General features: G+C 40.1%; 1 protein-coding gene across 3 annotated transcripts in view; it reads right to left on the bottom strand.

Annotated features, from left to right (window-relative positions):
• The window catches only part of ankrd6b (ankyrin repeat domain 6b), a 61,254-nt gene extending 44,497 nt beyond the window's left edge, over positions 1 to 16,757 (bottom strand). The window contains exon 1 of one of the 3 annotated variants that reach the window (XM_040027200.1): positions 16,481 to 16,757. The gene's annotated coding sequence lies outside the window, so the exon portion shown is untranslated. The remainder of the gene's footprint in view (positions 1 to 16,480) is intronic. The other 2 variants (XM_040027193.1, XM_040027211.1) reach the window with 2 other exon arrangements.
• Between the last annotated feature and the right edge of the window lie 11,212 nt (positions 16,758 to 27,969).

The following is a 27,969-nucleotide window of genomic DNA, read 5'->3' as shown; positions in this document are numbered from 1 at the left end:
ATTTCTTTTTTCCATTACAGGAAACAGCAGAGAATGAGATAACATGGTACAGAAGGGATCAACATGACCGATGCACCACAGGCCTGCATGGCTAAATCCAGAGAAGAGAGACGCTAACTTTTTAGCCTAACTCACACATAAAATATGGCGGTACATAGCTTTCTTTTGCCAGTTCATTCCACTTGACGTCATTAGTTTTAATATCACTAAACCTTTGCACAACTGGGCACCTATAAGTTATTTAATGTGTATGATATCTTTTTAACATGCATGTTTGTGTGTATAATTGGGTCATTCACTGTCCCTCAAGCTATGGCATGTCGATACAGTGGGAGAAATCATTTTTTGATCCCCTACTGTACTTGTAAGTTTGCTCATTTACAAAGAAATTGCTAAAATCTCTCATATTTATGGTAGTTTCCAATAATTGAGAGATGGAGTAACAACCAAAAATCCAGAAAAACACATTCAATTAAAGTTACAAATTGATGTAGATGTCCATGAGGGAAATAAATATTTGATCCTCAAGTAAAACATTGTGGCGCAACGGTAAGATTTTTCTTGTTCTTAGTCACCAGATTTGCACACAGCCAAGGAGAGATTTTGGCCTACTCCTCTTTACAGAGACACTAAATCCTTTATGTTTCTTGTATGCTGCTTTGGAACTCAAAGGTTAAATTCCCTCAACAGATTTTCTATATGATGGAGTTCTGATCTACCTAATGAATAAACTCTATCCTAATTGAAGACAGGAAAGAAAAGTCTGCAAAAACAATTACTGTGTCAATCGACTTCCTTACCAACAAACCACAGTACATTAAGGACTATGTCTGTGAGGTGGTGGTATGCAGCACGGGGCCCCTCAGGGAACATTGCTCCCTCTCTTTCTCTTTACCCTCTATATTTTGCACTTCAAATACAATACGAAATCCAATAAAGTGAACTGGTCACATAACACTCATACTCTGGAAAAGAAGGGGCAAAGTTGGCCCTATCGGCTGGACAAGCTGAGGTCGTTTGGGGCGAGCAGAACATTGCAAAGGACCTTTTACAGCACTGTGATGACTATCAGTTAGATGTCTGCTGGGGAGGTGGTCAGTAAGAGGGACAGAAAATGGCTTAATTATCTGTAGGCATCTGCCTGATTCTGCTCAAAATGCGTCTGTTGTTTTTTCTCGATGTAGATGGGAGTGAGTAGGAATTTTGACATGACCATGAGATGCTTCTCTTTAACATAGCAGGACTTATACCCAAAATCTCCATCTAGTCAGTAATACTGATAACCCATAATCCAGTGGTCCCCAACCCCCCTGGCCACGTACTGGTACCGGTCCGTGAGTTGTTTGGTACCAGGCTGTGAGAGTTGAGGCTTAGGTGGGAAATTTATGGTTTTCAGGGTTTTTATTGTTAACTTGGTTTCCCTGGGTCTTTTCCCGTGGTGTAGTTGTGTGTCTTATTTTGAAAGAAATATTTATGTGTTACCACAGCAACCAGAGAGCATTAAGGGGCAGAGAGGAGGATGTTACTCTCAGTTTAGTTGGCACATTTCAGGAGGACGCTACTAATAAAGTTACACAATTACACAGTGAATTTGCGTTTGTTATTATATTTACAAAATACCACAGTTTTTGTCTTGGTCATATCATTTTATTCTGTTGTATTTATCCGCGACACCTTAAAGGCTGGTCCGTGAAAATATTGTTTGACATTAAACTGGCCCATGGCACAAAAAAGTTTGGGGACCGCTGCCATAAGCAACATAGATTTGTAGAAACCATGCAGTCTGTTATAAGACTTGGAGGTTTGAAAGTTTCCTTGAAACTTCCCCCAAAAATTAAAATAAGATCACACAAACGGTGGAATGGCAAAGAAAGCTCACAGGCCTATGTCACTACTCTCGGAGGCTGATTGACAGAGGCTGAAAAGAGTGCCAATGCACCATAGTAACATTTGAATGGCTCCCTGCTGCCAGGTGAAACTGAATTAAAAAAGGGGGGGAATTCTCTCCCAGACCACATTCCTGTTGATTCTGCTGAAGAGTCTGTTCAGCCAGAGACCCATGCACACAAAGAAGCCTTGGCAGTCACAGTGAGGCTCTTCGCTCACAGCTAGACAACAAAGCTTTTGTGCAAACTTGTAGGAACTCAAAACTGAGTACAAAAAACAAGAAATGCCAAGCCCTCACTTTTCACAGGGGTCAGGGGAGGAAAACCTGCAACCTGCTCACTCCAGAAAAAAACATCCTTCTCATGCACAATCCATGCAAGCTGAATTTCTTAAGTTGAAAAGGGAAAATTATTAAAAGAGATGTAATGCCTGTATTATGAATAAATGTTTGTATGTTATTTCTGTTTTACAATTGTTAATACTGTTTATTGATTACATTACTAATGGGGTATGAAAAGTTGCTTAATCAAGCAAAAAGGTTCTTAAAGGTGGCAATGATGAAGTAAACTGCGACATGTGAGTGAGACGGATGTCAGGAACCCAAAATGAGATGATTAAAAGAATAGCAGTAGTGATAGCTGGAGGCCTCGGGGAAGGGACTGCACAGGGTCATCTAGTGTGTGTCACTATGGGTTAATGCCACATAAGGCCCATTATTTATGTTTTGATTATTTAATTTAAATGTAATAAATAAGTACACAATATTACAATAATTTACTGTGTTCTGGAGTTCTCTGTGTATTTTATGTTTCCTAGTTTAGTTTGAGTTTCTTCAGTATTTCTCGTCTAAGTTGTTATTTGGTCCTGTTCACGTCTTTGTCTTGTCTCTGTGTCCTTCCCTCAGCATTCACCCAGTTAGGTCAGTATTGTCTTCATGTTTGTCTAGTTCCCTGTTTGCCCAATCATGTCTCTGGATGTGTGTGTGTCTGGTTTCTCTCGTCCCTCGCTCTCTCTCTCCTTCCTCTGTTCCCTGGGTTCCATCAGTCTGTGTGTCAATGTGTGTGTTCCCTGTACTTCCTGTTTTTCTTCGATAGCCTCCTGTCTGGTGTGCGTCATGTTCAGTTTTGCTTTCACCTGTCACACTCTCAACTTAGAAAATTACAAAAAGAGATTACAGCCTGCACATTTAGCTTATTAAATAGAAATAGCACTTTGAGACTCTCTGACTCTGAAGGTGAAAACATCAAAAACTCTAGCTGTATTACCTTTGTGCAATGAGGCGGATCATAAACACACAAAAATGAACTTGTGCTCTGAGCCACAACACTGCCCGCTGAACATTTGCCATTATAGTATTTAGGTCATGTGTTATGCTTCTGTGAGTGCTCATATCTGTAAAGTACATCTGTGGAGTCCCATGGTGCTCTGCATGAGCTTTCAATACACAGATACTATATAGCCTGGATTACCAATAGGCGGAGCGCGATCATGACACAGACGCCATTCTTTATACCAGACCTTTTACTAGATTTTGACAGACCATTTCTATTTTTCTTATCCTGCACAACATTTCTCATATGCAATAGGGTTATTTTAATCTATGCAGCCTTTTTCTTTGTCTTGTGGTTGTCAATGTTTGTACACAAGAAGCACACATACCAGTCACATACATTAAACTAAACAAGAGTTTTTTAAGGTAAAGAAATGAGATATTCTTTATAGCAAAGTCAGTCACCTGATCCCAAATAAACAAATCAATACAAAACAGAATACAAAGAAAGCCACAAAAAGCAGCAACTGAAGGTGGCAGCAGTAAACGCCTAGCAGGTTATCTCAAGAAAAGAAATACAGCATTTCGTGATATTCATTTGAGCTCTAGACTAAGGCAGTCATTGAGGCCAAAAGATTTTCATCAAAGTATTAAAAACAAAATATCCTTTCTTTTTGTAATATACCTAATATACACTATATTGCCTAAAGTATTCTTTTGTCTGCCTTCATACGCATATAGGGCTGCTCGATATAACGATATATATCGGATGACGATATAAAAACGTCTATCGTTTCATTTTACGCTATCGTTTGTTTCGTGGTGTCGCAAAATAAACTGTTTACGGCAATATTTTTTCATCGTTTTGATGGTCACTGTAGTGGCTATATTAATTTCTTAAAGTTCTCTCTTTAACCACACTACAGACGGACAAGCGCCTGTTTTTATGTGTTGTCGTTAGCAACAACGATGGTAACACCATCGCGTGTCCGCTTGTTTATGGTCCAGATAAACCTTTCACAATAAAGCTTGAGATCCTATTGAGACTTTTCAAAATAAACTGAATCACGTGAAAGAGCAGATTATTTACAGATGAGAAGTAAAAAAAAAAAAAGACGCCAGGTGCTAAAAAATAAACCTTAGACTCAAACCTTAGAACAGGCTTTTCCCCGCAGCGCGCCGTGTGATAAATACTCACAAAGAAAACGGCGGCCGTTACAACTTATGTCTAAAAATGTATCGTTTCATGCATCGGTTAAAACACTCGACTCCAGGTACATGACGCCCAGCTGGAAACACTTCCCGCAAGTCGAGCTGCCCGAGATTCACAGAATTTACAGAAAATGTTACATTTTTGTGATATCGTTGTCGGGATGATAGAATTCTTATATCGGGATATGAGATTTTGGTCATATCCCTATACGCAGTGTTGGGAAGGTTACTTTTAAAATGTATTCCATTACAGATTACAGAATACATGCCCCAAAATGTATTCTGTAACGTATTCCGTTACGTTACTCAATGGGAGTAACGTATTCTGAATACTTTGGATTACTTAATATATTATCATGCTGTTTACAACTACATGAATGTGATTTATTACTATTACTGAAGGTTTGCGGCTCTGAACCATAGTAAAGGGACCTCTGGCTAATACGTCGGGTTCCGTGTCGGGCTTGTAGCCGAAAACTACCTTTACTTTGTTGTCTGGGTCAAGTTTGCTAGCGAGAGACAGAGAGAGGCGTTGAAAGGCTGCTCCAACAGAACTTATTGTTTTGGAGGAAAACACGAACACTGTGTACAGTCGAGTCTTAACAGCTTACTTACAGCTGGGCTCGTCAGGCACTCTTTTTGGCTGCAGTGGTTATTATTATATTTACATGCTTCCAGCTCCCGTTTTTGCTCGGTGACAGCTCGTACTTTTCCTTTTTCTCCCTCCCTTGCTCACAGACACATTACGGGTACGGCAGTCCATTCTCCCTGCAGCACGGACTACACTGCCCATCAGGCTACATTCTTTAGAGCTATGCCTGTAGCATTCTGCCTATTAGCTTACCACACCACCAACAACAAAAAGGCGCTCTCTCACCCAGGAAACACAGAGAGAGAGAGAGAGAGCGTCACCCTGTAACCATGGCAACCGTAACGCTGCCACCTGGAACAACAGAACAGAGATGTCAAACAAACCCAAACAATCCTGACCCGCCACAATATGAAACAGGAAAGTACCGCTGTGTAATCCATTTATTTCAACAAAGTAACTGTATTCTAAATACCACCTTTTTAAACGGTAACTGTAACGGAATACAGTTACTCATATTTTGTATTTTAAATACAATACAATATTTAAATATGGTACATGTATTCCGTTACTCCCCAACACTGCCTATACGCATATGAATTTGAGTGGCACCCCATTCAATCCACAGGTTTTAATATGCTGTTCACCCACACTTTGTAGCTTTAACAATTTTAACTCTTCAGAGAACAGTCATCTCTTGACAAAGTTGAAGACCTGTGCACACACTATGTGCCTCAGCATACGCTGATCCTCCTTTATGAGCAGCAACAAATGACTGGGGAATATTTAGTGGCAAGGAAATTTCACAACTGGACTGGCAAGATGCAAAAGTGGCATCCTATAATGGTACTATGCTTGAATTCACTGAGCTGAGTTTGCACCCCTGTACACCACCTGTCAAAGAGGGCAGGTCCAGAGTAGTGGAGCCCAGACCCTCTACAGCCATATCAGGCTAGGTTGATGTACACAGTGTAGGAGGATCAACCAGCAGAAGCACATTACTAATGGTTAAGCTACTGAAGCCTTACACACCATAATTTTAGGTGTGTGAGTGAGATAAAACACAAAATGAGAAAAGAAAATGTTAACAAATACTCAAGCAACAGCGTTGCCAAACTTTACACCTTAACAGACAGCCGAGGGTCCAAAAGTCACCAAAAGTCACTTTTGTTTATATTGAAAACATGGTAACACAATGTACTACAGCACATTTATCATGTTCAACATATGACAGAAAATAAATATTATTTAAAATCAAAATTAACCTTTAAACATGCCATAAATAATAATTTAATTTATATTGTGATATATATCAATATCGACTGATTTGAATTTTTTTTTCTCAAATCATTTTCAAGATTTATTTCCATATATACCAGCCCTGCTCCTGAGGACCTCCCCTAGGCCTGGCTCCAGGTTGGCGGTCCAGTAACCCCATCCCTTACTAAAATGAAGAGGTCCTTCAGGTTTTGTTTTTCCTTAAAGACAAATTATCAAAGGTTTGTTTGTTTTGTGCGCTTCCCTTGTTTATTTGCTTGTTTTAACGTTACAGGAATTTACTTGTTTGCTTGCTTGTGCCAGAATGTCAAGCAAAGATGAGTCAGCTTGGGTTAAAAATAGTTTAAGTTTTAAAAAAGACGCTTTTTTCAAGAGTTACGAAGAAACATAAACCTTAACAAGTATGTCCTGGAGGAAAATACCAGAAACTATGTGCTGTCAAGTGTCTGTTTCAATCTGAAAAGTATCATCCACATGTAGTCGCGAAGAGAAAGCATTATAAAGCATTATAATCAGCTTAGTTGCTGCCGAAAATTTGTGCTTTTTCATGCAGAAACGAGGGCCTAATGCACTGCTGGCTAATCCTGAGGGCAGTCATGCATAAGAACCTTCTATCGTTAATGTTAGGCCAGATGTAACAGTATTTATTTAAATAAATAGTGCAGATAAAAACATAAGCATGAGAATGAAAATAGCATACAATATTATATACTATATTACCTAAGAAGACAGAAGAGCACAATAAACTGACCAATTGTAAGAATGTACACATATGCATAAAACCCGAGTGTATGATAAACAGATACTAGTTTATGTCTAAAAGAAGTTGTTTCCTCTTTTTCTCTTGGCTGTATTCTACTTTGTGCCGTGGAAATGCTTTAAATGTGGCTATATGAAAACAAAAAGCTCCCAATGGAACATCGGGTATTTGCTTCCATAGTTATAGCAATAATGTGTGGTGTCTAAAGGACATTCATCTTTCGGTATTCAAGATTGTACATGAGAACATGTCATCAGAGCTGTTGTGTAACAACAGGACACAGTGCCAAGAAGGTTATCTCTGAGATTGTTAAAATAATACCCTAAACTGGCATGTAAACAAAATGCATCACTGCAGAGTTGGTCAAAAGTTGAGCTCGAGTGAAGACACGGTAGTATTTTGTATGTCTGAAAACACGTAAAAAAGTTGTTAGCAAGAGATAGATATCATTCAGCAAATGGATAACAAGTAGATAAGTAAAGTTTATTTATTAGGCGCTTTTCATAGACAGGCAGTCACAAAGTGCCATACACAAAAGATAAAAAAAACAAGAATGTTAGGTACCAAAATAGAAAAATACAAAAGATTAAATAAAACACAGTAAGATTAACAAGTAGCTTTAAGATAAAATTATTAATCAATAAAAAAAAAAACACTCAACAGAAAGCCTGTTTCAACAGAAAAGAAAAAAGATAACTGCTTGAAATCGGTAAGTTGGAATGAGACAATGAGATGTCAGTTATTTATGTTAAACCGACTGCACCGCCCTACACAGTTCTAACCACATCATCAAGTTCGCTGACGACACAACCGTGGTTGGACTCGTGAGCAGCAACAACGAGTCGACGTGCAAAGGTTCAGCAGCTGGTGTTCTGGTGCAGCGAGAACCTGTCACTGAATGTGAACAAAACCAGGGAGATGATTGTCGACTCGCTCCACCCACACACCACTCAGCATCCACGGTTCCACAGTAGAGACTGTTAACAGCATCAAGTTCCTGGGAGTTCACATCTCAGAAGACCTCACCTGGACCACCAACACCACCTCCATCACCAAAAAGGCCCAGCAGCGCCTCCACTTCCTGAGACACCTGAAGCGGGCCAACCTTCTTCCTCTCATCCTCACCATGCTCTACAGGGACACCATAGAGAGTGTTCTGACAGCTGCAACTCCGTGTCGTTCGGTAAATGCAAAGTCGGCAATCTCGGCCAGCTCCAACGGATTGTTAAAGCAGCTGCCAAGATCATTGGAACATCTCTCCCTCTGCTACAGGACATCTTCCACAAGAGCTGCATCAGTGAGGCCTCCTGCATCATTCTTGACCCCTCACACCCCTCACATGGACTCTTTTCTCTCCTTCCATTTGACAGACGCTGTCGCAGCATCGGGACCCAATCCTCCAGACTTCAAGATAGCATTTTCCCACAAGCCATCAAGCTCTTGAACTCACTACCAGCTCTCCCACTCCCCCCCCCACCACACACACCCACACAAACCGTTAACTGCCTCTATTGCACTCCACATACCACTGCCTTTGTAATGCAGATGCTGCTCTATGGACAATCCTTACTCTCAGGAATTCTGCTCATGTTTACAAGCTGCTACACTGGTCACTTTAAATCACTTAAAGGTCACTTTAAATAATTCAAACTATAAATTGTAAATTTTAATTGTTATTGATCCTTTTACCTTAGTCTTAAAGTGTATATTTATTTCTTACTCTTCTTATATTTCTTGTTTGTCTTTTGCACAGAATGTAACTGGAGCCTCGTCATCTTGTCTCCCTATATACTGTACTGTATATAGCGGATATGACAATAAAGTTTACTCTGACTTTAAGTTTGAAACACAATTCTTACATTTGACTTCTTTGTTATATTTTTTATCCTTTGTTATATTATTTATCCTTTCTTATATTATTTATCCTTTTATTTTGTATTCACGCTTTTTTTTTATATACAGTGCATGCACCGTGCAGAGCCTGACCTTAGTGTAAGACTGTAAGACTCCAAACATCACAACAGAGAATATCAAACACTGTCCTATAGTGCATAGAAATACATTTGGTTAAAAGATCATGTTCTAATGAGAGAAGATCATTTAATGCCTGTGCAGTGCTGCAACCTCAACAGGACAAAAGGCTGCCAAAATTCACATTTTGGACAGAGAAGCGTAAAAGAGGCCATCTATGTCCAATATAAATAACCATAATTGAACAGGGGGGGTGAGTTATGACATCAACTGTTAGCCACCTACAATGCAATGCTACAATGTAGTCTTGAGTTTGTTTCCCAGGTGCCTCAATCCCCACTCCTTTTTTGCATCAGGTGACCTCAATAGGCCTGATGATATGATGATTTCACTGATGGAATACTCTGGTGGTAATTACCCAATCTATTTTTTACAGCTTGACTAATGTGATGACACACATCGTTAATTAGTCCAGTAAAACAGCAAAATGTGTAAGAGAAGAGAGAAAGCTTGAAATGGACACACATGCAGAAGCCAATGTGAAAATAAGCGGACGTTACTAACACATTCACATGCATATACATATTAGCCACCTAGCTTAATTGTTTATTGATTAAGGGCCCTGGAATGTACTTCATACCTTTCTTGCAATGTCTTGGCTTTAAATATATTATCTCCCCTTGCTAATACTGCAACTTCTGCATGTGTGTCCATTTCACACTTTGGAGAGACAAAGCATGAAATGGACATGGTGGACCAGAATGCCTATTACACCCTGTGCTGTGATATCGGGTTGGATTAATCGCGTGTCAATGACCCTCCTAAAGGACAATGATTTATTACATGATTATGCTTTTTCTCCCACCAAACTTTCAACACAAGTCCACCTAATTCAAATTCATTTAAAAAAGTGTCTGTATGACCACCTCTCTAGTAAACTGGAAATATAATTTAATATGCATAAACAGATAGACAGGATCCTGATGATCTCCATATCTGTTTGACTCCAATCCAGCTGGAAAAGTGGCATGTTGGCTGTGGCACAGAGCAACAACATATCTCCACCCTCAGCAACCCCCTTCCCTCCCACACTTACACCTCTGATCCAATACACAAGCTTTAATCTTTCTGTACTCTAACCCTGTGCCCTATTTTCCAAAGCGCCCTATATCACAATCAGAATCAGAATACTTTATTATCAGAGAAAATGATGTGGTCAAAGTTGCTTCAAGACATTAAGAACAGTAACTAACTAAACTAAATTAAATAAAATAATTCTATAAATAATAAAGTAACAAAATATTACAAAATAGTATTAATGAATACAAATAATATATAATTACAATTATAAAAATCTATCATATTGACTTTGTTATTTTCTCTGTAGACGATATGCAGATATTAAGGCTCTGCAACTATTGCAGTGCGTACTTGTGCTTTAGATGGAGGAATTGTACAGCTAGATAGCCACAGGCAGGAATGAAAGATGAAACCATTCATGCATATTGGCCCAATTCCCTTAATAGTATTCACTGAGAACTTTAAAACAGCAGATGTAATATGAGACAGAGCAATGACCCATGCCAAAGAATTCATTCTTGAAGCTGACAATAAAGGTTTAAGTAAGACTAAGCAAAAGACTGCAGTAAATTCATTCATCATCAGAATAGTTTCCGATTGAGCTGCAGACTCATCTCTCTCAATCAAACTAACTCGGTACAAGCAAAGAAGTCTTCTCCATCACTAACATTGCAACAAATCCGACAGACTGTTGAAAAAGTTGCTCTTTAACACAAAACTGGCCAAAACTTTTACAGACGATCTTTTAGCTAACTTGGGTTTGGAGAATATTTAAAATAGAAATGCTGCAATGCAAACTTGGGATATGAAGTTTAAAAGATGTGATCATTCACTATTGTTCAAAATGTCCTGTACCCCCAAATTAATTAAAGTGCCACACTAAATCACTGTAAATGTCACCGTACTGGATCTGTTTTTTGAATAATTAACATCCTTTGATTTAGTATTATTCATAGATTTGGTTCTCCTTACTGTTCTCCTTGTGTGTTTCATATTTGCCATGGTCTGTGTGTAGGCAGGCAGGAAAAAGGACCCAAGTGCAGGACTCGTGGAGGCAGAAGTGAACTCAAAACAACCACAGGTTTATTGCTGGCGAAATGCAAAACTCAAAATGGCACATGAACGGAACACACAGGCAGGAACGGTGGTACGACACGACAACGAGCGCTGAAGGACACACACTATAAATACAGAGGCAAACACACGGGGAACAAGGACCAAAAGGGGAACACAGCTAATGCAAATTAACTGACGGGACCAGGTAGACGCAAAACTAGAAACATCAACATAAGACACAGACCTTCAAAGTAAAATAGGAAATCCATAGACAAAACTCAGAGGCACTGAACCAAACTTATATTAACCCTCTCAAGGCAGGCGTTGCCGATTTGCAACAGTTAAAAACTAACAACCTGATTACCCCACATACATATTTTATAAGTTTTTTTTTACTCAGAAATACCACTGCAGGACTTGGTTGTGCATTACCAACAAAAAGTTTAATTTGAGCCTGAGAGGGTTAAACACTAGAAATAACAAATTACAATAATAATACGCAAAACACTGAGACACAGACACAGGACCATGACATAGTCTTTAGGTTTCTGTTTCTACGCCTTCCCATGCTCTAGGTTTCATGCCTTAGTGTCTAGTCCGTGTCTTTGTGAATGTCTCTTGTTTCTTGTTTTACTTTTACAGTCTTGGGTCCTATTTCAGTTTTTTCAGTGTTTTCAGTTTTGCTTCCTCCCCGTTCGTTATGTGGGACCACTTCCAGCTGTGCTCTTCTCCTGTGTCTCATTCCCTCGTTACTCCCTTGTGTATTTAAGCCCTGTGTTTTCCTCTGCCCTTGTTACCATCATGTTGCTGTGTGTCTCTCCCTGTTTTCCTCGTTTCCCTGAGTGGTTCTAGTTAACTCACGGCTTAGGTTATGTTTTGTGTTTTATATTGCTGCCTCTTTGAGTTATTCCTGTGTGTGTTGAGTCCTGCCTTTGGGTCCACATCCTGCCTACCACAGCACTAACCTTGACAGAACGACGCAACCAAGACATGGACCCAGCGGACTCAGCCCGAAAGAGGTACCTTTTCCGGATTCAGAGCCCAGTGAGGTGAGGTTCCCATGTCTTGGACGCAAGGACAATATCTGTTGGACTTAATGCCTTTGAGGCGATCCTCGGGCCTCACTTGCACCAGCTCTCTGGGATTTTGGAGTTTTGTCCACGATCTGGGCCAGACAAATGAGGCGCTTCAAGCCCAGGAGCTTGCCAATCTCATCTGCTCCCCTCATTCCACGCCGCCGCAGCAGCAGCGGACGGTGCTCTCCGCGACCCCACAGCGGTAGCAGGCAAATTCCTGCACGTCACTGCGGCAGTGGCAGCGGGTGGGTGTTTCCACACCGCTGACGCAGAATCTCTTGCCCTCCACGTTCCAACCTGAGCATCCTAGCAGCAATGTGGTCAGAGGATGAGGAGTCAATCTCCAGCTCTCTGTCTTCACCGGCCTCCTCTGTCATCTGCAGCAGCCTCCGCTGGGAGCTTCGGCAAGCCGACCCAACTTCCTGCATCAGGTGAGAGCTCATTTGGCCCGCTATAGACTTCACGTTGCTGTCTCTGTCAGCCCAAGCTGCTGCATTCTGAGACGGCTGCGTGCCCTATGCAGCTCCAGCCAGCTCCGCCTCAGCCAGACGTTTCCACACCGTCTGGTCCTGGTTCTGCTCGGCCAGAGGTTTCCACACTGTCTGGTTCTGTACCTGTCTCTGCTGGGGGCTCTGGAGAGTCAATCCAGCCATCTGTGGCTTCCACACCCCCGCCTGTTTCTGCTGGGGGCTCTGGAGAGTCCGCTCAACCGCCTGCCACACTGCCACCTGCTCAGCTGCCTTCGGCTTCTGCTCCGCCACCAGGTTCAGCTCTATCTCTGCCAGAGGTCAACACGCCTACTAGGGCTGCACGATTTTGCATAAAATGAGAATCACGATTTTTTGGCTTAGAATTGAGATCACGATTCTCTCACCATTTTCTTTTCCAGTATAAATATTTATTGCACTTATTAACTGCACATCAACTTCGTAACAGTTGAGACTAAACATAAAAACAATAAATAAACATAAAAACAACAAATGTCTCACGATTTGTTGTTGCCGCAAAATGTTGTACTGCTTGAAACTCCGTCTCCACCATTGCTCGACACTGCGTGTATAGAGCAGGTAGTGCAACAATAGAAAAATAGTTGCGGGACGGCACTGTGTAGCGTTTGTCTAGGGTGTTGATCATTTTCCTAAATCCCTCGTTTTGCACAATGTTGATGGGAGCCATATCTTTGGTCAGGTGATAAGTAATAGCCTCCGTAATTTCTTTGTGCCTGCGGAAGTTCGACGGGTATAGGGAAGCGCTGTATAAGGTTCCCGTTATTGATGTTTGGGTGGTTGACCGGGACGGATTTTTTCCTGTCACTTTCTCGTCATCCCTGACGTGCTCTCCGTTGTTTTTTCCCTGCTAATTTTAATTTTTTTTTTTTTTTTTTAAATCGTTGTCATTTGGAAATGAGATCGCACATAAGTATGAATCGAGATCGCGATTTTCTAACAATTAATCGTGCAGCCCTAACGCCTACCCATCTACATCCTGCACTGCCTGCATGTCCACATCCAACCACCTAACCACACCAACACCGACCCCCTTCCAGGTCACCTGAAGATTTCCACTCCCATTTTCTTCCCTGTTGGGGTCCTGGAGGGTCCCTTCTGCACCACCGCTGCTTCCCACACAGTCGGCCTCCGGACCTGCTTTGGAGCTGCCGCCTTCAACGCAGTCGGCCTCCTGAACTGTCTCGTCGCAGGCGATCCCAGAACTGTTTTTTCACTGTTGTGGACTCTGTTTTTCCCTCATGTCTCCATGCCTTGTCAAATAAAGCTGCCTCTTTGAGTTATCCCTGTGTGTGTTGAGTCCTGCATTTGGGTTACATCCTGCCTGCCATAACACTAACCTTGACAGTAAATCTACAACATGGTCTCTGTGGATGACCACACACGTGTAGACACACATATCCCATACACACAGTTAACTTTTCGCTCTGTCTTCCTATGTGCAATAGTACAAAGTGCAATCTTCCCAATATAACAAAGTATTTTATTCTATTTTGTACAGTATTTTATTTATTTATATAGTATTTTGTTCTATTGTATATAGTATTATGTTCTATTTTGTATAGTATGTTCTTTTTTTTATCTTATTCTATTCAATTGTTTTGTTTCTTAATCTTTACTGCACTTAACTTGTACTTTCTGCTGTGACCACAAATTTCCCACTTGTGGGACTAAAAGGTTTATCTTATCTTATCTGCCAAGGTAAATAGTAAATAGGACTACTTTACAGCAGTACTGGGGTATTTATTTTTTTCTAAAGCAATGCAATGCCACTTAGGGCTGTGCGATATGACCAAAATCTCATATCCCGATATAAGAATTCTATCGTCCAATAACGATATAAATCACAAAAATGTAACATTTTCTGTAAATTCTGTGAATCTCGGGCAGCTCGACTTGCGGAAATTGTTTCCAGCTGCGCGTCATATAGCTGAAGTCGAGTGTTTTAACAGATGCATGAAACTATACATTTCTAGACATAAGTTGTAACGGCCGCCGTTTTCTTTGTGAGTATTTATTACGCGGCGTGCTGCGGGGAAAAGCCTGTTCTAACGTTTGAGTCTAAGGTTTATTTTTTAGCACCTGGCGGCTCTTTTTTACTTCTCATCCGTAAATAATCTGCTCTTTCACGTGATTCAGTTTATTTTGTCCGTCTGTATTGTGGTTACATTAAATATAAGAGAAAGAGAGAACTTTAAGAAATTAATATAGCCAGTGCAGTGAGCATCAAAACGATGAAAAAATATTGCCGTAAACACTTTATTTTGCGACACCACGAAACAAACGATAGCGTAAAATGAAACGATAGACGTTTTTATATCGTCATCCGATATATATCGTTATATCGAACAGTCCTAATGCCACTTCTGATTTGCCTATGTTTAACTTGAATAATTAGTTTTGAACAGGTAAATGTCATTTTTAAATCCATTAACAGTTTCTCAGAAAATACTCTGGCTTATCCCAAATATGCCAATTACCCTTGGGCAAGATAGTAACCCCACGTTGCTCTCCGATGCATCCATTGGAGTATGAAAGTGCGTGAATGGTAGTCAGTAAGCACTTAAAAGCATAGAAGACAGTGCTTGTGTGAATGGGTAATGTGGCATGTTGTATATAGGAAGTAGAAAAGCGCTATATAAAAATCAGTCCATCTACCGTCTAATCTACATACATATATATATATATATATATATATAGCACAAAGTAGAATTTCAGTTACCATCATATTCTAATCCTTTTCCCAAAATTTAAGTCAGTTTACACATGTTAACATGAATGAAATTACTGACAAAGAGGGGGGGAAATCAGTTTTACAAGACAAAGGGCAGCCCTGGTGGAGTCTAGATGGGAAAATAGCATTAATAAACAATGAAGCTTTATGACAAATCACATTGTAATTCATCAAAGCTAGTTCACAAGATTTATTTTTTCTGTCTTCTGGATCCAGCTTACTAAATTGTACTAAGCTATCATTTTAAAATATCACTGATAAGCGTTTCCTAATTAGCTCATATCCCATATTAAATACCCTCTTTGCTTATCTTAGCCTAATTTATTTCAAAGTAGTTCTTTTACTCATCGGGCGTAGCTGAACTTGCACCAGCATGGGAACGTTGCAGTGTGGATCCTGAATAATATTTAACTACTGCAGTTATTCTATTTCCATATACCCTTTACATTCACATCAAACTTATTTTGTAAACACTATAATTGTGCACACCGAGGGGATATCTTTATCTTTTTGAACAATAAACAGCATAAGTTACAACAGCTTTCTTATATGTACCAGGGTATTTCAAGCTATAAATGTAAAATTTGACAAAAAACAAACCTATCTGACAAACACTACTTTTCAGAATAATTTATACCAGAAAGGCCCAACGTAAACGACATATCCTGATATTTTTAAGTAAAACAAAGCCACTATAAACTTTGTTGTTACAGTTGTTGTAGTTCGACCTAAATAGAGCAGCTATCCGTCTTTTACAGCCGAGAAGTTGAAAGGATACAAAAAATAAAGAACACAGAATGTTGAACTCAGCTGTCTATCCATGGAAATATTCAGTAAGTTAACATGATGAAAGTAATTGAGGGCGATAGGACTAGCTAAAATAATTAACATACTAGCAGTTATTTTTTCGAAGTAAACAGAATTACGTCCCTGCTGCTGCCGTAATTCAAGTCAGTCCACACGGAAGATTCATCCAATGTACGGAGTGTATACACCGTGTTTACAAGCCAGGCATTCAGATAAAACCACCCAAAATAAAGAGAGTAAACGAAGAAACTCACCTCGGAGAGAAACGTCCACACGGAACTTGGATTTAGATTGAGTTTCACTAGCAAACAGTGACACTCAATCTTGTGGACTGGGAAATTGAGTGAAAACAGTCTTTAGCTACTACCGTAACTGCGCACCGCTTTTGCAACCCCCTCCCTCTCTGTCTGCAGTTCACACACAGACCATGAGTGCTGCTAAACCGCACACTTTGATTCCTCTGATAGAATCAGTTTTCTTTCCGACATTAGCTCATATTTTTGACCCGAGTTTCTCCAACGGGAGTACCAATAATTAGACAGCTTGAAACACGCGTTGGCTTTACAGGCAGAATCGAGAAACTGTTTAACTTTAACTGATTTCAGTATTCAACCATTTCATTGTTATCTTCCATTCTATCACCTGTGTCTGAAGAGGAAAACACCAGAGTGATAATATAGCACATATTAATTCAATTAATTTGTTTTACAGTATTCTTGTAAATATTGTAGTTATTGAATATTTAAACTTGTTTAATTGAAGTTCATAATTATTCTAAAAATATGACATTGACAGCAGTACACTTAAATCGTAATTTACCAGCAATCAAGGATATGTCTTAAGATCTATCTTTGACGTATCAAAATCATCATGATAATCCTTTATTAATTCCAGGGAAATTATATGGTTACAGTTGCGCCAAGACAAGAACAGTAATTAGATTAACATTAAATTAAATAACACAATATACTACAAAGTTACAAAATATAACAAATAGGTCTAATAAATACAAATAGCTCGAATTATAATTAGAAATATCCCAGCAGTAGTACTCCTGGCTTAGCAGGTGATATGCAGTAATAGACTGGGGTGCCAACCAAGGACACAGTGGTAAAGACTGGAGAGACAATTGAAAGCTTGGAAAGAGGGGCAGCCAATAGGGGCAGGGAGAGCTAACATCTCAGTGTGCTTCTTCCAAGAGGAAGAATGCAAGCTACAGATTCGACATCAAAACCATACCCACAGGTGAGCCAAAAGAGGCAGGGTTGGCATAACGGGGAGACAAGTGATTCTTTGGGCCCATTACTGACAGAGTCCCTAGAAAGCAGTTGAACACTCTTATTTATTTATTTATTTATTTATTTATTTATTTATTGTTATTTAAGACAATTATTAATTAATTATGACCATAATTGTAAACGTGCTTGTTTCCTAGCATTAGTTGGATTTTTTTTTTTTTTTTTTTTTTTGCAACAGAATAAAATACAGTCAGCCTTTGACCCTGCCTCCCCCTCTTTATTTCATGATTTGGTTTGGTCCAAATACCAAAGGGGCTCAATTATAGGGGAAGACTCGGTTTTAAAAAAAGAAAAGACAGACAGGTAGGAATTCAATTCATAGCAAAATCTATATGAAAGAAACTGCTTGACTTTGGATTACTTCATTCTAATAATGTGTTTGTGTTATTGTAGCTAACATTTGGTGCAGGCAGACTCTTCTATATAGAAGATTCACTTCATTTATCTGATGACCTGATGCCGGGCCAAACAGAACAAACTCAGGCTTAGCGATCCCACTCCCGTTTCCTCATTCCCACACTCCTGACACTTAAACCAGTGCGACTAATATCTAAAGAAGCAGGTGAGTTCTTTTATGTCAAAAATGTGTCTGCTCTTCATTTCTCAAACTCAAACAACCCTGCAGCATCACTGAGAGTTAAAAACTGTCTAACTGTCTTTCATCTTTAATAAAATCAGTGTGGCTTCTTTATCAGGTGTAACAATAAAATTTTAACATCCAGGCATCCATGAAAAACAGGATTTATGAAGTTTAACTGAGTAATAGGTTAACAGGGAGTTAGCTCGCTAATTTCCATCTTAAGATGATATACCATGTTCTTAGGGGATTTCTTAGGGATTTCTGAAAAATTAAAGCTCTGCCATCACTTTGGACATGAATGAAGACAGAAAACTAAACAGTAGCGACATCACTCAAGTTAGACTAACTGGTATATAAACCTTTATTAGTCCCACATGTGTGAAATGTTTTGGTCACAGCAGAAAGTACAAGTTAAGAGCAGTAAAAAATCTAGGAAATATTGCAATAACTGCCATTTAGATGTTGAATTCCCAGCAGTAACTTAGTCTGACATTTCTGTAGTTATTGATTACGAGATTCTTGATTTTTCTGACTGGGTGGGTTTAGACAGAATTTGATATTACTTATGAGAGATCGATGCACTGACTGACCTCCTTAAAAAACTGTCTTAAGAAACTCACTTTTACCAAGATTGAGATGAAGGAAATAGAAATGCATCCATTTAGTAATGGCAGGAGATAGGGCTGTACGATATGACAAAATATATTGGATGACGAAATGAAAACATCTATGATTTATATGCTATTATAATATGCTATATTCTATTATATGCTATCGTCTGTTTTGTGGTGTTGCTAAATACACTGTTTATGGCAATATTTTTCATCGGGGCACAGAGAATACCAGCATAGCCAGTGAAGATGAAGCAGAACCAGGTAGCTCCAAACAGAGGGACCAGTCAAAACAAATCGAGGATCTTATTCCTAAATGAGGGGCCATATAAATAAGCTTTCAAAAATTAAAGAACAGTATTTGTCTCTTATATACAATACATCTACATATACATTGTAAAAGATACTTGTCTTTGAGATGAAGATATAAAGTGATAGGAAATATAAATAAATACAACAGCTCAGTATTTGAAACTAAGTTAAATTTCACTGCTGTAAGTTTTTAATTGAATACATTTCATTTATTAATGTAATAAATTTAATATTGGCATATTACATTTACATTACCTAAGGGAGATGACACTAGTGTCATGAACAACATTAGATAATAAACAAACAAACAAACATAATTTTTCACTGGTGCAGCCCACTTAAGATCAAAGTGGGCTGTGTGGCCAAATTTGTAAAATGAGCTTTATACCCCTGGTCTAGACTTTCAGACTAAAGACATGCAGGATCATCACTATGTTTTGTGATCTGAGAAGGGATCCCCTTCACCAAAAGAGTGAAAATCCAAAAGAGAGAAACACAACTGGCGTCTAGATTAAACCTCATCCTTTTCATACTCACCACAAGCTTCATGTCCTAAACTAAAAATGTGCATAAACATTCCTATTTATTCTTGTTATCATTGCAATTATAATTACCCATTATAATTACAATAGACATGTGACCCTTCCATTGCTCTATAGCTGACAACAAACCAGCTAAACAACAAAAACAGCTAGTTATAAGCTAATATTATGCCAGTGTCCAAAAAACTGCATAAACGTTTGAAAGATCTTATGAACAGTTTGATTAAATTTTCAAGCAAGTTTTACTAATGGTGGGTAACAGAGGCTAACAGCAACTCACAGTGGCAAAAGCAACAGTGCATATTGACAGAAAAGTTCAGGATATGCTCAGCAACTCACCTCAGTATCGCTATTATCCGAAAAAAGTGAAGTTTGCTGTTTCATTAACTTGTGTTAGACTCTAACAAAATTTTATAGCCTCCTCACTACAGATGAACTGTGGCCAGTTGTTTGTCCTACAGCAGCCACTGTACCTATTATAATGCACTAGAAATCGGAGGGATAGAAAAACAGAACTCAGTTGACTGCAATTTGGAATCTACTGACACCTAGTGGTGAGATTTTACAAACTAAAACTTTAAGTTGCACTTATAAGGGTTAACCCTCCTGTTATGTTGGTTTCCAGGAACACCAATTATGCTCCTGGGTTAATTTGACCTGGGGCAAATTTACTCATCCAGAAGTGTCAGAAACACTGGCATTGATTGTTTTACAATTTTCTTTTATAATTTTGATTTTTTTCATTTTCTGTAGTGATGCAGATGACATGTGACATCTCTTCTGTTCTGAGTCAATCTGACCCGCAACATAACAGGAGGGTTAAAGGTGGGGGCCAAAGTAGCAGGTGAGCTTGAGATGAAGCTGGGGGATCAGCAGGAGCAGTGGCGGTGCCACTAACCGATCCAGGACGGTGCTGATGCCCACCCTCTGTAGGACAGAGGCGTCCAGGTGTCTGTGCAAAAAATATGCAGCAAAGGAGTGACACAAGGGAAACTCCGCTATCTTCGCCACCACTACGCATCAGACATAGCCTGTCTGCCTAGTTGCCTCCAGCAACCACTGGGAAACCGCTTGTTTTTTCACATTCACTTCTCCTTACACCCCAGTTTTCTTTGGTTAGTAAAACATAACCCCCACATTGACTGGACTGACAATAAAATTAACAGTTGGAGTTTAGATCAGGTTCCACCAGCTCCATCTCAGTCCCTACCCTGCCCCCAGTTGAACTTCTGTACCCTCTGAATATCATGATTTATAGGTTTTCAGTACAGATAAAGCTTTCTCCCTGCCAGCTCATAGACCTTATGACTGCACCATAGACCTCCTACCCAGCGCACCACTCCTCTCCAGCCAGCTATACAACCTGTAGCAGCCAGAGAGGGTCAGGAGCCTGTTAGGATCATCTGTCCATCTTCCACTCTGGTAGGTGCCAGTTTTTTCTTTGTGGATAAGAAGGATGAGACACTGAGACCCTGCACTGACTATTGTGGGCTAAATAAATTCACTGGGAAGAATAAGTACCCCCTGCTGCTAATCAGTTCTGCTTTTGAGGCCCTATAAGGAGCCACTGTTTTCCCTAAACTCGACCTCTGTAATGTTTATCATTTGCGAGGGGAATGAATGGAAGAAGACTTTTTACACTCCTCTTGAACACTCCAAGCTCCTGCTGTGTTCCAGGCTCTGGTAAACGATGTTTTGAGAGGTTTTCTGAATGCACTCATCTTTGTTTACCTTGATGATATATTAACTTTTTGCAGGTCTCTGGAAAAAGTTAGGATTGTAGAGTGCAGCACCTGTTGGAAAATAGAGTCTATGTAATGGCTGAAAAATGTGAATTCCACTCATCATCTGCCACTTTTCTGGGCTACATTCTCACCAGAGGCCAGGTGAACACTGACCCAGTCAAGATTAGGGCTGTGATGGAGTGGCCCACACACACCTCCCAGAAAATGTTTCAACGATTCCTCAGCTGCTTATGGTGAAACTGGCATTGGAGGAGCGGCGGCATTGGCTGGAAGGGGCCGAGCATCCATTTATTATTTGGACTGATCATAAAAATCTCAGCTAAAATGTTAAATAGCCCCCACCCTCCCCACCGATCATTGCTATGTTTCTGCTGCTGCATATTCTGCTGTGATCCACACCGCCTGCTTCGCCTGCCACCACAGGGTGACCTTGGGGTGCTTCCTTCTCGACTATGTGGCAGCATGCACGATCTATGCAAGAAACAAAAGAAGCACGCAACAGGTATCAGGCATGCTCCAGTCTCTTTCCGGTCACACATTTCTCTCGACTTTGTCACTGGTTTACCCACCTTCCCTGGTAAGACAGTCATGCTATCCATCATTGACAGATTCTCAAAAGCCACTCATTTTGTCACCCTGCAGAAACTGCCTACTGCATCTAAGCCTGCTAAACTGTTTTCAGGTTAGATGGAATCTAAGTAGCAATCGTATCAGACCAGGGGCCCCAGTTCACCTCATGAGCCTGGAGGGATTTTTGCACCACTCTAGGAGCCTAGGTATATTGGAGTTCTGGCTTTCATCCACAAACAAAAGACAGAAAGGCTCAACCACAAGCTTGAGACCCTGCTCTGCATCACTACAAAAAAAATCCCTCCTCTTGGTCCACATGATTATCCTGGGTCAAGTATGCTCATAGCTCTCTTACCTCTTCTGCCATAGGTCTATCCCCACTCGAAGCATCTCTAGGCTACCAGCCACCTGTGTTCCCAACCACTGAGATTCACCTAGTTTCCTGGGTACAACATCATCTCCAGCAGAGTAGATAAATCTGGGAGCAGAATTGAGAAGCTTAAAATAAGAAATATGCAAAAGGTATAGCTCACTGCTAAGCACTTTCCCTTGAAATCCTTGACCCACAAATTGGCTCCACTTTACATTGGTCCCTACGAAGTGGATTCTGTGATCAGCGCCACTGCCACAAGTTGCCTTCAACACTATGCATCCATCCCACTTTTCATGTCTCACAAATCAAACCTGTTCGGTCCATTCTATGATGCCCTGTAGTCCACATGTAAAAGTGTCCTTGGACAAGATACTGATGCTGATATTGCTCGGTAAGTGCTTATGAAGAATAAATCAGTTAAATGTGTTCTTTAGTACACAAAACTTTGAGTGTTCAGTTAGAGTAGAAAAGTATATATGCAAAGCATTTTGTTTACCATTCTGGTAGAGATAATGGGAAGGTGGCACGCACTAGACATGTATATAATAGGCTAGGCTGACATATCAGTGTCATCTTTTTTTAAAAAAAAAAAAAGATCTTTGGCCTTTTTCAGCTTTATTGGACAGAGCAGTGAAGAGTGACAGGAAAGCGGAAGGAGAGAGAGAGAAAGAGGAAGACATGTGTCAAAGGGCCTCTGGTTGGACTTGAACCCAGACTGGCACCTCTCCGCCATGTGGCATAGGGTTGCCAGCTCATCCCAGCGAGCTAAAATGGCACCCTATCAGTGTCACCTTTTGATCAGAAGCTTACAAGTGATACGTTAGTTGTTTTTTGTTTTTGTTTTTTGCCTGTCCTGTTTGTCACTGTAGCAATCAGAATTATTGTCTGAAGACTGATAAAAATGCCCAACAGATTTATATTCCCAAGTGGATTATTACTGGTCTACTTGATTGATCTTGTGTGTTTGTTTGTAACTTTTAAGTTATTACAATAGGAACTGAAAATAGACCATGGGATAAGAAAGGGAAAGACGTAGACAAGAGAAGTTTAAGAAAAGGAGAGGGAAAGAAAATTGAGGGGAAGATGGACAGTGAGAAAAGACACAAAAAATTTGCTAGAAGAAAACAAGTAAAAAGAGAACAACACAGTAGGGAGACCACAGCTACGACCTAGATAAGCATAACTAACAGTAAATAATAAATATTATATGCTACTGAGCAGCACACAAGACCGAAACTCAAGATATGTTTAGAGACAGCAGCCAAGGAAGATGGTGTGTGTCTGAGCACAACTCTGCGCACAACTGTGGGCGTGAGCGCGCTTGTATTCAAAAGGTTTCTCCATGTAACTGTCTAATAGTAGGTGTGGGAAGCCATAGCCCTGCCCCCCAGGTCATGAAGCAAAGTGATTTGTTAGTTGATATCGGGAGTTTCAATTCAGTCACAGTAAATTTACTTTTCTTGCCCCCACCTCTGAACTTTGATGTGAAAGAATGCTTCTCAACAAAGGCTGTACAATGACATTTACCCTTCTCATGTCTCAAATTCGTAATGCAGAAATTTGAGTCTGCATTACATCATAACCTCCTGGTTTTGCTGTTGAGTTTTGCCATGGGAAACACTGAGGCTGGGTTACATCAACCTCTTTGAAATCTAATTCTAGCTATACTTTTGATCAACAACCCTTCCTTTAGCGGTATAGAAAAAGCTTAAAACATGAGGAGACCCACAAGGAAATATTGTATTTTAGCTGGTTTTTGATTTGGCTGCAAAAAGGATACCATGATGAAATTAAATAACATGGGAGATGTTCCACAGACTCCAAAATAGCCATTGCTTATAGCCTTTTATTTCACTGCAACAGTAATTCCCCAAGTGTAGGCTGGGGCTCACCCAGTTGGTCAGTCTAATAACAGGAATGATAAAAATTCTGCTTAAAATTACTTAGAAATGTTACATATTATATACATTTGTTCATTTATATAGATACTGAATTTAAACTGGTAATATGAGGCGGTTCCTTTGTGATGTTACTCATTACGCTGACCTCAGTTTCCTTTACTTGTACTGAAGTTTGTATCCTAGTGGCAGGTGGATCACACATTGTTTTAACAGTTTGCATATGACTGCGTAACATTAGCAATTTATAGCCAGGCCAGCATGCTATACAGGAACATCTGTGCCGAGTATTGCCTGGAAGTCTTGGGGTCAAAATGGGAGACGCCCCCTAGGGTGGTGGAGAATGACCAAGCTAGTCCAGATACAGACAGACAAACTGGTGATGGCTAACCAACCAGACACAGTAGTGGTGAGCAAGCAGAGGATAGATGTTGCCATGGTCTGTGAGAGTGTCTGAGGTTTCTCCTCTGCTAGCTGTCCATCCTGGCTCATCCTCATTCCCCACCTGCCGTGGCTACAAGCAAGCCATCAATCAGCCGCCCAGTACTTGAGACTGGCGTTGACTTCCAATCTCTGCCAGACCCTCTGCTACCCCATAGTGGCAACTTGGCTCTTGCATACTTAAATCTAACAAATCCTCTTTTGTATAACCTTGTGTCTCTTTGTGTTTCTTGCTACCTCTGTCCAGGACCATTACCCACCACACCTACAGTTGATTCTCCCGTTCTGGATTCCTCTCTCCGCTGACCCGAAAGAGCTCACGGACTAGCTCCTCTGACAACGCTCACACAAACTCCCTCTGCCTGCCCTCCTCCCTGCCATTCACCTCTGGATCACACAGGTCAACTGGATTGACTCACTCTTACCCTGTCGGACACTTGCACGGTTTCCCCCCTCCTTCCAGATCCTGGTCTCCCATCTAACCAGTAAGCAGTTTCCCTAATTCTAATTATTACCTGGCATTTCCTCCAGCTCCCTCACTAATCCCTCTCAAACATACTACCACAAAACTCAGACATTAGAACAGTCATTTTCACTACTCAAACTACATTTCTCATTTATACATTGATCAGACTTACATTTTAATTGAGCTTTGATTAAAAATAAACATGCTTTATTATTAGGAAATAGAAAAAAGCTCTGTTTTACCACTGATCATTTTTAATGATATAAAGGTGGATATTAAGACCTTTGAACCTCTCTTAGTTATGAGGCTGCCACAGGGGGACTTTAATCTCTTTCTACCCCCTAGTATCACAACACTATCTTCCTGATGTAGTCATGGATTTGTTGTTTCATCCTGGATGATCGTCCTAACACTCACTAGTTCTTGGACTCCGTATAGAAATCCAGCACCGTCTTATCTCATTCACTCACGTACACCAACACACGCACCCAACAGGCCATTTTTAACATGGACAGGCGGGGAGGGGAGCGATTCTTCTGCGTCTCATAGGGACCTTGATCACTAAGGGACGTAGATATTAAAGGTAGGAGATTCCCTTCCCTGCTACCCCCAAGTGGTTGCCACTGTCTCAGCTTTAAATGCCTCAGCTTTATAGATTTTAAATATTTCAGTATAGTTTTGGACGGATGAGACATTTGAACTAAGGAAAATTGATTGCGTTTGGACAACAAAAGCTGTTTTGAATGAATGAATCCAAAATAGATCCAGATGGCATGAGCTGTGAAATGACCAGAGCTGAACTGGATCCAGGACTGATCCGCTCTCAATGAACCTTATCTGTTTTAGGGCCATCCTGCAGTGCAAGCAGACTCAGACACAGTTTGCTTATCCTTCATGGAGCCTATATCTTCAGGCAGATCCGGTTCTGGGTCAGTCCAATGAGACTGATTTTGGTGATTTTCAGTGGAAAATCTGTTGAGATTCAGACTTTGAACCTTTAAAATGTTGTTTGACATCATTCAATGACTGAATCTCAATCTCACAGAATTTTAATGAGATTGAATCTCAACACATTTCAACATGAAATGTAATCAGATTACAATCAGACTGTCTGTAGCTGCTTTTAAAATGTCACTCTAAATACATTTAGTTCCGTTTTAGAGTCTTAAAGTCCATTTCCAAGATCCTGCTGTGACAGACATTTTTCCAATCAACACATTGTGTTCCAATCAACACAAGAAATGATTGGTTATTGATCACTGTGCGACATACAGTAAATGCTTGCAGTACAAGAAAACTGACAATACAATAGCTGCATTATGTAGATAGAGTGACAGCTTTTGCAGATTTTATTCTGAGGTGATAAAAAATCAGTAGTCACTGTCATTGTATATTGATGACCAAATAACTGCAAAGCAATCAACTAATGTTCATCTGAGATTTCAGTGTTAGCATAGAGTAACGTAAACATGTACAAATTAATTTGCTCTTCTATGCACATTGTGTCATGACCCTGGGTTTTGTACCCAGCGTTTTCTGTTATGGACCCTGTTACTGGTTTGATATTTTCTGTTTGATGTTATTGGAGTTTTCAGTTTGGATATTACCATTGCCTAGATTATGTTTTCATTCTGATATTGTTATTCCTGTCTTCCTATGTTCCCCATGCCTGGCCTGTGTTTCTGTGATATTTCCCATGTTTAGTCTTCTAAAGCTCAAAACCAGCCACCAGCCTCCCACCTCATGACCTCCAGGACCCCGAACTCCAGCAGGTCCCTGGAAACCATGAAAACCACTGTTGGTCTTAACTACACAATAATTATGATTTAAGAATCCCTTCACCTCAATCCAGTATATGGGCTTTGTGTGATCCCTGCCCGCACAACAGCACCCTCCTCTGGCTCACATCTGCCATCACCTGTCAGTTCATGCAACATGGTTGCAGCCATGCTGTGTTGGAGTTCTTTGGGTTTCAATAAACTCACTGTGTTTAAAGAGTAATGTAAAGACTTACAACTGATTTTGCCTGCAGGCACCCCTAGATCCTGCATGTTTGTCACATAGCTAACTGCTAGAGTCCACATAGTGGTGAATATTAAAATTTGCCACCCACACACCACAGCCACAGTCTGGGTGTGACAAATAATGCCAAAACAACAATAACTCACAATCAATAACTTTTAACATTTCTCTTTTTATTTGATTTTATTCTTTTCTCCTTATTTTTTTGTCATCAAATTGATTGAAAACAATTGTAACTGAAAACAACTTATGAAGTACTGAGAAACATATGTCTCTCTGCTCCTCATCATCTGTGCAGGCTGAGAATATGACAAGAAAGTGTCAAAGGTCAAAAGGTATTCTCTTTCAACAGTGAAAGCTCAGAAATGGATAAATTATTAGCCACAATTTTGGCCTCTTCTGTTTGTGTGACTGAGGATGTAGTTCAGAAATTTCACCAGTAGATGAAAGCATCGTTAAAGGCATGTCAAATTGGAACTTGAGCTGGTCTGTGCTTCACATTACAGAGGAAGAACACAGGCAGACAAACACACACACACACACACACAAACCCCAGCATATGCTATATTGCCCCAAAGGTTTCTTCCAGATCTATGCCATGGTACGCATATCTCAATTTCCAACCTCGCAACTGTGATTCATTAAGTGTGGTGATGGTTACAAATGTGTAAGAATTGCACCAAACTGATTGAGAAAAAAATTTACCTGAAAATAATTTGAGCTATTGACAAACATATTTCCTGTCCCTCATCATCTGTCCAGGCTGAGAATATTCAATTCAATTTTATTTATATAGCGCCAAATCACAACAACAGTCACCTCAAGGTGCTTTATATTATAAGGTAGATAATGCATACAGAGAGAAACCCAACAATCATATGACCC

Source organism: Simochromis diagramma, unplaced genomic scaffold (genome assembly GCF_900408965.1).
Source record: "Simochromis diagramma unplaced genomic scaffold, fSimDia1.1 OVJJ01000746.1, whole genome shotgun sequence".
Taxonomy (NCBI): Eukaryota; Metazoa; Chordata; class Actinopteri; order Cichliformes; family Cichlidae; genus Simochromis; species Simochromis diagramma.
This window is presented reverse-complemented; position numbering and strand designations above follow the sequence as displayed.